Source organism: Vicugna pacos, chromosome 24 (assembly GCF_048564905.1).
Source record: "Vicugna pacos chromosome 24, VicPac4, whole genome shotgun sequence".
Taxonomy (NCBI): Eukaryota; Metazoa; Chordata; class Mammalia; order Artiodactyla; family Camelidae; genus Vicugna; species Vicugna pacos.
The window spans coordinates 572,192-586,591 of NC_133010.1; positions in this window are offsets into that span (position 1 = coordinate 572,192).

A 14,400-nucleotide genomic window follows, 5' to 3' on the forward strand; every position below is an offset into this window, starting at 1 on the left:
ACACCATAGAGAGAGAAATTTATTTCTTACAGTTCTGGAGGCTGGGAAGTTCAGGACTGAGGTGTTCATAGATTTTGTTCCTGAAAAGAGCTCTCTTCCTGGTTTGCAGATGGCCACCTTCTTGCTGTGTCATCACATGGCATAGAGAGCCTTCTGGTCTCTCTTCTTATAAAGACACTAATCCCATCATGATGACCTCACCCTCAAGACCTCATCTGAAACTAAATATCTCCCAAAGGCCCGCCCCCAAATACCATCACAGTAGGGGTCAAGGCTTCAACATATAAATTTGAGGAAGGACATATTCAGTCCATAAGATATCAATACATATATTCACTGCATGAAAGGATACTGCTCCCTTCTCAGAATCAACGAGGATATAAATATTATTTTATTTGAATGATTTGTCAGCAATCCTGTGAACAAATGATAGTTTTAATACGTCAAATTGGCATATGTCATCACAAAAAAGCTCTTGGGATGTGTCTGGATTTGCTAGTTACTGCCAGGCTCATATCCTGGAATTCCCAGCTTTAATCTGTAAATGAAAGATGATAGAATTGGTATTTCATAATTTCATTCAAATATGGACTAACCTGACTCAGATTTTTAAATATTTATTTTTAAATGTATTTTAACAATCTTTAATTATGATGCTGTGAAAACAGTTTCAAAGCAACTATTTTTCATTGGTTTGCTCAACTAAATTGAGATGAAAAGAGATGTAATCAGTAAGAAGGAGATAAAAGAGAAGAAAGAATAGATAATACTTATATTGAACCCATTGAGAACAATCCAAATAATTACATTTCTACCCAGATTACTCATATATAAAGATTGAAAAGGCTCTTCAGTTTGGAAATCACTTGGTCAGCTTGAATTAGAGGTGATTTTGCTATTTTAATATGGTAGACGTGGTGAAGAGGGATCACTTTTATTTCAGCCAAGACATTTTGGCTTTTTGGTATTTTGGGATTATTCTGTGATTTATTCTCTCTGATGATAAATTGAATAACTAAGAAAATAGATTGACAAGGGTAACTTTAAAAACAATAACTTCAATTTTAAAGCCCAAAATGTAATAAAAGGACCCAATAATTCAATTCAGCATACAACATTATGAGCACTTCCAGGGTACAGAGAACTTTCCTAGGTGCTTAGTGGGTACAAAGATGAATCATGCCTGATCTTTGCTCTGGCAGAACATATATTCTGGAAAGGGAGTGTAAATAATCAGTAAATAATAAAGAATGATTCCTTTAAAAGGAATAAAAGATGCTTTAGGAATAGAGGAGAGAGAAAACTTTCATCTGGTAGATGGGGGAGGTGAAATGGGTCAGGAAGTTTCTGTGACCAACATAACATTCAAGCTAAGCCTTGAAAAATGGATAGGACTTTGTCTGACAGGGAAGGGGCACGAACGCCAAAGGGAGGGAAGAGCATAAGTAAAAGCACAATAGTAAAATAAAATAAAATAAAATAAAATAAAATAAAATAAAATAAAATAAAATAAAATAATAAACAAAATAAAATAAGATCGTACACAAGAATCAGCTAATGGTCTAGTTTATCCTGGCAAATATCACTCTGGAAAACACTGCAGGGGGTGCTCTATATTATATAGGAGCAGGATATTACCATACTTTATTTGTAAAGTATGTTGGACTTTATTCTAGTAAGGGAGGGTCACTTAAAGATTTTTTTAGGCATAGAAGTGAAATGGTTTAGAGCTGTGCTTTAGAGAGATCCCTCTAAGAGGGTATCAGACAAGGGCAAACTAGAGGCTGGGTGAACAGCTATGGATCCCACTGGCGAGAGGCTAAGTAACAAGGTCCTCGGAGCCTTGGGCTAAGGTTGTGATGAGAAGGAAGAAATCTTGAAACCTGCGGCAGGTGGTCCATAGGAGAGAAACACAGACTGAGATATTTTGTTCTAGATGCTTTATATATGAGCATTTGTAATCCTCACAAGAATCCTAGGAGGTAAGTTACATTACCCTCCTTGACTAAAGCTAAGGGAGATTAAACAGATTGCTGACTTGGTGTGTGTGATTTGAAAGTGCATATTCTTTCTCATGTACCTTGCTACCTTCTTGAGTAAAACTGACAGGACTTGCTAGTGGATTAATGATAGGGAACAAGAAAGAGAAATGAGTAAAAGATGACTCCCTGGCTTTGCCCATGAGTTATTGAGAGGATGGTGTTGCCACCAATAGATATAAAATACCCTAGAGCAAGAATTCATTTAGGAGGAGAATGACAGTTCAATTTTAGACACTTTGAGTCTGAATCAATTGAAAAATTTTGTTCATATTCATTGTATCTAATTTTTGTCACCCCACTATGTCTTGTTCACTCACTCAGCTCAGGCTTTCATCCCTGCTGTTGTACCAAAACTGTGCACATGAAGGTCACCAATGGCTGCCTCAACGTTAAATTCAATAATCAATTCTCCACTCACATCTTAAATTATCAGCAACATTTGATGCAGCTGTACTCTCTCTCCTCTCTGATAATTCTTTTTTCACTTGCTCTCTAAGAATTTACTCTCTCTTGCTTTTTCTCCTACTTCACAGATAAACTTCTCAGTCTCCATCACTGGTCCTTCCTCTTCTCCCCAAACGTGTATTGGTGCAGTGCCCCAGGGCTCAACTCAGTCCTTGATCCTTTTGTCTTCCCCATCCACTCTCACCCTCTCGGTGATCTCATCCAGAGTCATAGCTTTAAATATCAATTTGCCACTAATGGTCACATTTACTTTTCCAACCCAGTATCACTCCTGAATCCCAGATAACTCCTGTAATCCAGCATCTCCACCTAAACATCATCAAATAGATGCCTCAAATATAACACGTCCAAAACTGATCTGACCTTCTCCCATCAAATCTGTTTTACCTTCCGCCTTCCCAGTCTCAACTGATGGCATGTCCGCTCTTCTAGTTGTTCAGGCTAAGCATATCTAATACATCAGGAAATTCTAAGGACTCCATCTTTAAAATATATCCACAACCTGCCCACCTTATCCCCTCTAGTCCTATCATTCTGGTCCAGGCTTTGCCCAGATTACCACAGTAGCTTCACAATTGGCCTTACCACCCAATAGCCTATTCTCAGTACAATAGCCAGAATCATCCTTTAAACACGTAAAACATACCATGTCATTCTCTGCCTAAAACTCTCCAATAGTTTCCCATTTCACAAAGGATAAAAGCCAAAGTCCTTTCAAGGGCTGACAAGACCCTGCACCATCTCACTTCTCATTTCCCCTCTGACCTCCTCTCCTACCACTTTTCTTGAATACACCAGGCACACATGTGCCTTAAGGTCTTTGCAATGGCTATTCCTCTGCCCAAAATGCATTTCCCCTAGAAATTTGCAGAGCTAACTCCCTCACATCCTTGAACACATTCACAAATGTTTCTTCTCAGCAAGGCCAACACTGACCACCCTAGAGAAGAGCAGCCAGTACTCCCATCACTATCCTTGCTAATCTCTCTTGTTTTTATAATGCTTCTCAGGTAGAGTCTGATTTTTATATTTTCTATGTTTCTTGCCTATCTCCTGCCACTAAAAATTAAGACCCATGAGGGCCAGTAACTTTGTTTTATTCATTGATGTATCCCAAGCACCTAGGACATAGCCTGACACGTAGTAGGTACTCAGTACATATCCAGTGAATAAATGAGATGTTTAGCAAGCAGAAATTTAATTCAAGAAATATTTAGTACATTCAAAATTCTGAGTAGATCTGAAGCTTAGGGGGAAAGTTATTTAATTTGATTTAAAGAGATTTGTTTGAGAGTCATCAGAATAATTCTAATAGCTGAGGTTGTGGAAATGTATATATTACTGGGGGAAATTCATGAGAGCAAAAGGAAGGCAACTACAGACACATCTTGGGTGTAGTAGGAAAAACAGAAGCCAGCAAAGGACAGATGGACTGGGCACACCACTTCAAAGACAGAAGTTTTCAGGAAGAGAGTGATCAACAGTGTCAGGTGCTACAAAGAGAAGAGGAGGATAAAAACTGAAAAATGGTAACCAGATTCGGTGACTGTATTTCAAAAGTTACTATGACCTTAAAAGAACACTTATTAAAGCAATTATTTCATAAAAATGTTTCATGATGCTCAGTTATAAAAACAGTTCGGCACAATCAAGACAAGATTTTATTTGCTAAACTAGTGAGAGAGCCAAACATATGTAAGAAACATTTGATGTCATAAGCAATATTTATTAAATATTAAACAATCAAAAATCTTAAAATATTTACGTCATTGAAACTTCTTCCTAATGAAAGGTAGACAGGAAGTAGCACTTGAACTTGAAAATCCTTAGTCTGAGTCCAGATGCACTTGAACTTGAAAATCCTTAGTCTGAGTCCAGATTCTGCCATGGTCTGTATTATGAGTTTGGGTGTTTCACTTTCACTCTCTAGTCTCAATTTTCTCTTCTGCCAAAGAGATTTAATATTTGCCTTATCCACCTCACAGGATTATTAGGGAGAATAAATGAGATAGAATAAGGGAAAGATTAAACTACAAATCTCTTTGTTCCAGGGCCAATATTATCTGCGAGCAGCATACTGTGTTAGGAAAAACTAGTTCCTTGGCTCAGCTATGGCTTGTCCAGGACATTGGATATTATAGATACCCATTGTCTCATTGATAAAATAAAAATGTCTATACCTACCTTGTCTGTCTCATTTGATTCTTCTAGGGAATCTAATGAGATAGTACATACCAATGCTTTGCAAACTTTAAAGTACTTCACATTTGTAAAAAAAAATCGAGATTCTCTGTGTTTAAGACTCTAGGAGCAGTAGTTTTCGAGCTTCTATGTATGTAAGAATCACGTGCGGAGCTTGGTAAAAATGCAGATTCCAGAAACCTATCCTCAGAAATTCCAGTCAGTGATCCTGAGAGTGGCCAGGACTCTACATTTGGAACAAGCCCCAATGTGATTCTGTTACACACAGTCTACAAGTCACAAGGCAGAGCATGGGAGGCCTGGGAGTGTGGAGGAGGTAGAAGAAAAACAGAGAGCAAGGGAGGTGGAAAGAAGGTGGGGCCCCATCATCATCCCTGCTGATGGAGGTCTGGAGGTGTGGGAAGGGGTTGGCTTATTCTGAATCCCTGAGTCTCACTCTTGACCCCTTCTGGGGAGGAATGGTCTTTCCTCCAAACACCCAGAATGCTCTACAAGCTCTCTTTCTAACTGTAAGAGTTTAGTCAGAAAGCAGACACCTTATACCAATGATCACTTTATAAGTTCAAAATCAGAGTAGATACTTGAACATTGATGAACAAATTAATATAATGAGATATGGAACAGTTTTTTACCAAAATGTTAGCCTCTCCAAGTCCTTGATGCCAGAATTACTAGGTATGGAAACAGATGATCCGTATGGAAACAGGAACATAATTCTTCCTGCTGGGCTCAAGGGTAACTTTTCTCCCAGGTCCCTCTCTGGCTGCATCTCAGCCTTTTGCTTCATAGGATGACCAACACCTCAGATCAAAAAGAACTAACTATCCTTGTCCTTCATTGACTGATTTCACACAGTTGAGACTTGACCTGTTTTTCTTCAAAAATCTCCTTTCTGCCAGTAAGCTCTGTCATGTTTTTAAGTGCAGGACAGTACTTTTTCCATAATTAGCTGGAACCATGTTATAGTTCAACATAGCAACACAAAGACAATGTTGACGGTTGCTGAAATGAAAACAATGAATGAAACAAATCCATGTGGATTTAAAAATTAAGTCTAGGAGGTGGGTATAACTCAGTGGTAGAGCACATACTTAGCACACATGAGGTCCTAGGTTCAATCCCCAATACCTCCATTAAAAGAAAGTAAAAATAAATAAATATTTTTAAATCAAGATAAAAATTAAGTCCATACTCCTTTGTACTGAAGTATTTCTCAATGGTAAACATTTTCAAATAATGTTCACCACCTTTGAAATCTTTCCTGTGTTTATTTACCATAAACCATCAAGAAATTTAAAATATATTTTAGGAAAGATAAATAAGCCTTTCTGTCCCGAGTATATACATCCCCCAAACTTTCACTCTAAGACTTTCAAGTTCCCCAGTTCAATTTTATAAGTGCGTGGAAGTTTCCCCTTGAGAAATAGGCCCACAAAAATGAAATTGTACTTTTATCCTTCAGGGCTTTGTTCTTCAATACTATTATACAGTTCATGTCCAGGTGTTATAATTTGAAACAGGGCCTTTTTATCTAAAGGAGCATACACAAGCATTTTCTTTTTCCCTGCTAAAGATTTATTGTGGAGGGTTTACATTTTAGGACACCTTGAAAAAATGTTCAAGTTCCTAATTCAAGATTAAATATGACAGATTTTTTAATAGTGATGTTCATCCTTTTCACCAAATCTGTGTAACACAACTGTGCTTTACCATGGGATGAAGATGGTTAGACAAACAACAATACATCAACCAGTGAAATATATTTTCATTAAAATTTACAAGTATGTAAAATATACTAATAGTTTAAATGGAAATATGTCTACAAAATAGTGTTCATTTTTAAAGTAACTGCAAAATATAATGCAGATACTGTTTTAAATTATTAGAGTTTATTTACTTAAACTCTGCCTTCATCAGAAAAAAATTTGGTGACTTTGAAGACTATATTACACATAAAAGATAATACAGATTAACTTCCAGTTATAAGATAAGTAAGTACTAGGGATGTAATGTACAACACAATGACTATAGGTAACACTGCTGTATGACATAGGGGGAAATTGGTAAGAGAGTAAATCCTAAGAGCTCTCATCACAAGAAAAATTATTTTCCCTTTTTTTGCTTTTTCTTTCTATTGTATCTATAGGAAATAATGGATGCTAATTAAGCTTATTGTGGTAATTATATCACAATATATGTAAGTCAAAACATTATGCTGCACATGTTAAACCTATACAGTGATATATGTCCATTATATATATACCTCTATAAAACTGGGAAAAGTATGTTAGAAGAAATTTTAAAGATAAAGAAAAAAAGTACAACTATGTAAAACACATATAAGTAAGCTGATGAAGTTCATGAGTTAATTTAGTGAAGTATAAAGTTTTATATTAGATGAGTTGTTTGTTCTGTGAAGTGTATAATAAATACTTTGAGCTATAGTTCATAGAAATTCCCAAAATAGCTTAAAGAAGGAAGTTGTCTCTCTGAAAGAGAAGATGTGTTCTGAGCTCATAAGACTAGTGTTTCTGGAGTATATTATTTGAAGATCAGAAGACTAAGAGTAACAGAATATTGCAACCATAAAAAAAGAATGAAATAATGCCATTTGCAGCAACATAGATGGACCTAGAGGTTATTATACTAAGTGAAGTAAGTCAGGTAGAGAAAGACAAATATCACATGATATCACTTATATGTGGAATCTAAAAAGTGATACAAATTAACTTATTTACAAAACAGAAACAGACTCACAGACATAGAAAACAAATTTATGGTTACCAAAAGGGAAAGGGAGGGATAAATTAGGAGTTTGGGATGAACAGATACACACTACTATATTATAAAATAGATAAAAACAAGTTTCTATTGTATACCACAGGGAACTATATTCAATATCATGTAATAAACTATAATGGAAAAGAATCTGAAAAAGAATATATACGTATATATTTGCATATAACTGGATCACTTTGTTGTACACCTGAAACTAATGCAACATTGTAAATCAACTATATGTCAATTAAAAATGAGAAAAGAAAATCATAGGAAAGAAAAATAAAACAAAGTAAGAGGACCAAGAGCACTGGGATAAGTGTAATTCTTTGGATGTGGTGTCTTCTTTTTGAGTGTAAATTTCATTAATCTAAATTAACAAACATGACAACCTAGTATATATAAGACACTGTTCCTATCTCCCTTCTAAAAAAAAATGCCCTTAATAATGATTAGTGTTTGCTTCACACTTTGGGGATAATGATTCCCTCTTTGCTGAAACAAGATTTTCCTGATTCCAACAAAGCACAGCACATTTAGAGGTAAATTACAATTCCTGAGCAAATTGCACTGAGGGCTGAATTTATCTGAATAATCTAAGACAACTAACAGGAAATAAATGTTTCTAGCTCTTAAGAACTAGGCTTCTCAATATCTCAGCAAAGTATTTTAATCCAATGAAAGGGTTCCAGAGAAGTGAGACTAAAATACGTATCACCACAATCTTAGCATTTATTCTATACTAATTGCATTTTAGTCAAATTAAGTATGAGAAGAAAATGACTCAAAGTTTCTAATGTATTTCACTGTCAAAGTCCCCTTAGGTTTGTTTCTTGCCTTTGATAAATTAGCATTATTTTCCTTTGAAGAAGCCAATTTGGTTTCTGGGAGGCCTGAGTAGAGACTGAAGGCTGGTGAGAAAGTTCTGCATCTTCCAAATAAGTCCTTCTGATGCCAGGGAAGCAACAAAGAAAGGAGAGCAGCAGTGGGTAGGGGTCAAAACAAGGACTTCAGAGAAAGAAAGAGAATGGGCAGGTATGGCCCAGTTGGGCCAGAGGTCAACTGGCCTCATGTAAGATGGTCCATTCTGCCTGATGACATAATCCTCTACCAGTGTCCCTTGTAGTTCATTTTTGGATCATACAAACACCACAGGCAAATTAATCCACTGATACCAAACTCAGGCATCTCCTTTAACACCAGCATGTTGACCACTTATATCTGCTTGAGTTCCCCGGAATTTTTCAGGGAAAAAACAGATTATCCTGGTCTTTTTTTTTTCTTTTTTTCCTTGTCTTTTGGATGTTTTGGTTTTTCCTCCAACATCAGGATCAATGTCAATCCTTTCCATGAAATTTAAAATATATGGTCTTCACTATACTTAATATGAAAAATGCTTGCAAGTGGTTCATAGTTTAATTGCTAGCCTCTGTCTTAAAAGGAAGGTCTAATTACTGTTATTATTCTAAACTTTATAATTAAAAAAATTTCTGTTAGACTTTAAGCTCCAGGAAGGCCAGGACTATGTCTATTTTGTTCATCATGGTATAGGCATCACTTAGCAGAATGTTGACAGAATAGTGGCTCAATATTCAGATTCTTGAGTCAAGCTACCTGGTTCAAATACTATATTAACCACTCGGAGCTGTGCAATCTTTACACAAGTTAGGGAAGCTCTCTGGGGATCAGTTTCCTCATTAACAAAATTGGGATAATAATGATATTAGTGTCTATCTCAAAGAACTGTTGAAAAGACTGAATGAGACAATCCATGCAAAGCATTTATCATAATGCCTGTGACAAATATATAATAAACATTCAATAAATATAATAAAAACTCATATTCTGGCTATTAATACAGATTTTAAAGGGTTTGAATCAGGCTATTTGGTCTTTGTTGCAAATAAACTAGGTTGATATTGCAAATATACCTCGAAGCATACTAATAGATTTATTACATTTCCAAGATAGCATCATATTGGGTTTTAGTATATATAGTACAATCCTCTTTTCATTTATCTTCATTAAAGTGAAGATATGCAACACTGACATGAGCTACTCCTTTCTAGTTACTCTTTGGCCTTTTTTTATGGTTTCATAATACATGATAGGAAGATAAAGTTTACACTCATAACATCAATTCATGAGTTCTTTAAGTAATTTTTTATTTCTTTGATACTATTTTAAGTATTTCATCTTTGAAACTGTCTTTCTCCTCCTGAATAAAAGTGAATTCACATCTCAGGATATTTTTTAAGCCATAAATATTATATCTTAGGAGTTTATTTTCTTTTCCTTTTTTTTAATATGTAAGTTCACTTTTTAAAAAAATAATTTTTTTTCATATTTTCTTGATTAAATTTTGTTTGGGGGGTAATTAGGTTTATTTGCTTATTATTATTATTTTTTAATGGAGGTACTGGGGATTGAACTGCTCACTTCAAGGTCTAAACCAGAATTTAAGTAACCATGAAATATTCCCGTCCCCCAACCTAGAATATCCAAAAAGGAACAAGAAGTGAGGAAATTGTGTCATGAAACCTGGGTCCTCACTTTTACTCTTGAAACAACCATCTGTATGGTCAGGCAAGTTAGTTAACTTCTCTGTGCCTCAGTTTTCACATTTGCAAAATGAGACCTGGACTTGATCCTCTCTGAGTGCCACCCCTCTAGCTATAAAAAATCCACAGCACTAAAATAAAATATTTTTAACGGCAAATTCATTGAAACAACTTTATTTACAGACTCTGTCAAGTCAGTCTCTGGCCTTGACATTAGGGAGAATTTGTCTGATCAGGTGGTGGGGAGGAAGTAGGAGACTGGAGACCTAAGAGAAAAGAGGAACTCAGTGATTACATTTACTTGCAAGAAAGTATATTTATATTGGGATCTGGAATGAGTTGAGATGGGCAAGATGCACTGAATATTGGTCCTCCTCTGCACTGACAACAGACTTGAGTGCTGAGACCCTGCCCGAGGTCAATTCCCATTGCTGGCCCCATGACACATGAAAGTTAGGAGATTAGGGGCAAAACTTCAATCTAGGAGACCCCAATCTTGTGCCTCCTGTTACTGCATCACTTTCTGAGCCCTACAACTATTCTGCTAACTGAGTGACACCTACAAGGTATTTCAGTAACTTAATACCATCTCTCCCATTCAAATGCAAACAATCGAAGGTGAGACTATATTCGAGTTTTTCCGCAATGCACATGAATTTATAGACCCTTTCCTCAGAAAACATTTTGACGAGGAAAGAAAAGAGAGTACTGCATCATCAGGGATTAAAAAGTGGATAAGCAAGAGGGTGGAAGGCAAAAGCAAACTGGCCCTAAACACAGATTTGCAGTTTGCAACAAATCTGTATGGGTGCCAGTGTGGTCCTAGACACTATTCTTCAAAGGATAAGAACAGCCTAAAAGCTGGCTTGGAGAATGCCGAGAATCCACCTCTAACCAAAGAAAATGGGTAATAAGTCTGGGCAAGGAAAGTACTGAGAAGCTAAAAATTTTATTATCTATCACTATCATGGGGTGAGGGGTAGAAATTTACCAAATAACTCATCTAAATTCCAATACATCTCTTGATTTTAACTATTTTGACTATCATCCTTCTAAGCCCATTAGTAGGGTGACCATATGATTTATCAACCCAATGGGGACACTTTCAAGAATGAAAGAGAAGGCTGTTGTTCACAGTGCTAGGATATAAGTAAATAACAAGTGTCCCAGGAAAACCAGATATATAGTCACCCCAGTAACCTACCTTCCTATGTTTTCGGATGGGGTATTCTGTGATAAGTAACTTTTCTACCATAATCCAAGTCACGAACACTCATTTCACTCTGCTGAAATGCAGTGGTGCCCTCTGGAATTAGAGTGTTTTGTTTCACTGCACCAATGGATCTTACACAATAGTGGACATCAGAATCACCAGGGGGCTTGTTTGATTGCTGAGCCCCACCCTCAGAGTTCCTGATTTAGTAAGTCTAAGGTTGGGCCTGAGTATCTGTATTTCTAAATTTCCAAGTGATCCTGATGCTGCTGGTCCAGGGACCACACTTCGAGAAGCACACACTGTACTTAGTGATCTCAGATGCCTGTGCCTTTCTTCGTTCTCATGCCTGCACTTTGCAGTCCTGCAGCATTTGGTCTCAGCTGTCCCTCCCCCTACTATTTGGTCAGATATCAGTATACCCGTCTCCAACAAGCTTAGTCTTCTAATTCCTTTCATTCCTTCTAAGGCGCTTCTTCTAACTTCATGTTGATGAGGAAAATAAATATGCAAGTTTATTAGAACCCTCTTTAAAATAAGTGCATAAATTAGGCTTATTCATTCATTTCTTCATTCGATCAACATGTATTTGAGTATTCTTCTGGGCTATCACTCAGAGTAAAAACCTGAGTTGCATCTATTTTGGCCACTCACATATCTTGCTTGCTTTATTTTCTCAGCTGAGGTTCAAAGAAGTATTTTTTTCCACATAAATGTGGAATAAGTCAGGGCTAACTGTAATAGTCATTGGGAGGACACATTATTCAGAAGATAGCTATCACATTTTTAAATGGGTTAGATGATACTTCTATAGAGACACTGCTACGTAACACTGCTTGACGGAGAGAGTGACATTCATTTTTGAGAAAGATTTTTGGATAAAATCTTTACAAAGATACGACAGTAATTCATAATGTCCAACTCAAATTTGTTATCAGCCCTACTCTTATGAAATTATTGGCATCCACACAATACGGTCATCAAGTCATCCCTATCCTCCTGGTCCATCCACTGCCTACTGCAGTGTCGGTTCATATTTAACTGAGACACAGGGATTCTGCTAGAAATAGATGGAACAAACTCAGCTTTGCAGTAGTCCTTTCTCATAGACAGCAAATCCACTTTTAGCTAAGAAATCTACTTTTAGCTAATCTGAGAACTTTGTGGCTGTTAAGCTATAATTACTTTTTAGTTTTTCATTGCCCTCCAGTAGAAATTCCTTGACACCGAGAAGTTGTTCTAATGAAAACTGATGTGGGACTGAAGTGTAAAAGAGCAAGAACTCTCACACATTGTGAAGGAAAGGAGAGCCCCAAGTGCTGGGTCCACGCCAGCCTGGGATGGCAGGATAGAGTAGGAGAGTACCGTTGAATCGCCTGCCTTTCATCCTGTGCTAACACTGGCGCAGTGCACGGCAGTGAGCAAATGGGAAGGAGCTGGGCTGTAGGGTCAGGCAGAGCTGGCCTCAAGATTCTTCTCTGTCACCCACTGGGGTGATTAAAAACAAAAAATAAGATTCTCACTTCCTGGAATTACCCTTTCTTTTATCATCTAAATAAAATAACTCACACTCTGAGAGAGGTCCAGCGCCTTCCCAATATTTCTGAGGATTTTGGGAGGAGGGACGCTTACCTTCCCATTCTTTCTTGCTCTAAATTCTTACTCCAAGTTCAAGTCTCCTATCTTCTCTCTTGTAACTGCTCCTTTTTCTTCCTCACTTCACCCACTCACGTGGGCCCCTCAAAAAAAGCACTTTCAACACAAGACTCTTAAGCGTAACAAGGTTTTACTAAGTTTTGACTGCGACCAAGAATAATCCAACACAAAGCAAAAAACAGCTTTGGATTCAATGTAGAGTTCACTGTCCTTAAAAATAAGTTGACCATTTCCAATCAGATGGTCTTTCTTCCTCAGGATCTGACTTGCTACTGGGGGGCTGGCTGTACTCAGTCTCCAAGCACTCTCTCCACTGTCTTTAATCATCTGTCTCCCAGAAATCTTGTCCTCCTCTCAAGTCACTAGTATACAATCTAGACATTTCTGTTACTTGACTATGCAGAGCCATTCAGTTTCTCAAACTCCATCTTAGACTGGTTGTTGGGTCCTTTACCTAACCAAAACCAAGCTCTCTACCCCTGAAATGAATGACGTTGCTATCTTAGAATGTTAACACAATAACCATAGTCATCCTTTTGAATAGCATTTTTTTCCTTTCATGACAGCAGCCACTTGAATGTGTACAAGCCAGTTAATTCATCTGAGCCTCAGTTTACTCACCTACATCATTTAGTTGTTATAAAAATGGAATACAAAAGCCCAAAATACATTTGCCAAATGGTAACTGCTGATCTTATTAAGCATCAGGAATTTCCATTGGAAAGGGTAACTTAATAACAATGCCACTTGAGTACTATTAGTCAACACCCACAGTCAGTAGCTGACATGCCAGTCTGAAGCTGGAGTACCACACTCTTGCACTAGGGAAGGCATTTCCTGATCCCCTGGACCCCATGTTGTCTAGAAAATACTTGCTTAGGAATATTAGGCAAATCATCTCATACAACAGCTAAAAATATCACCACTCCCTTCCAACAGCAAAGGATGGTGTTCTATCTTGCTTATGTTGTTTATGTCTTACTCTCAGAGAGGACAACAGAGCTGGACAGAGGCCCAGCAATGTGCTACATGCTCTTGCAAACCACTGCCTGCCACCATGTATCTGCTCTAAGAATAGACTGCTGTCACAGCTTTATAAGGATTTTAATTTCCCAATGAAACGAAAGTTAGTCTATCATTAATCTGCAAATCATTTCAACCGACAGATGAGTTAATACCAGTTAATGTCAATGAAACGGTTAATGTCAATGAAAAGGCCAAACTTAAGGTGAATACTGGGGGTGGATTGGAATCAGGTCCCATCAGCCTACTCCTTGTTCCCAGGTTATCCTCAATCAAAGTAATTCAAGGCTTTTCTCTCTTGGCAAAGACCTCTCTTCCCCTCCCTCTCTCCCTCTGTCTCTCTCTCTCTTCCTCTCTCTTTCCCTCTCCCTCTCTAGACCCCCAATCCCTTTTATAAGTTCCAAGATGATTTCTACTCTTACAGACCTTCCCCTGAACCATCACCCAAGAGCTAACCTAA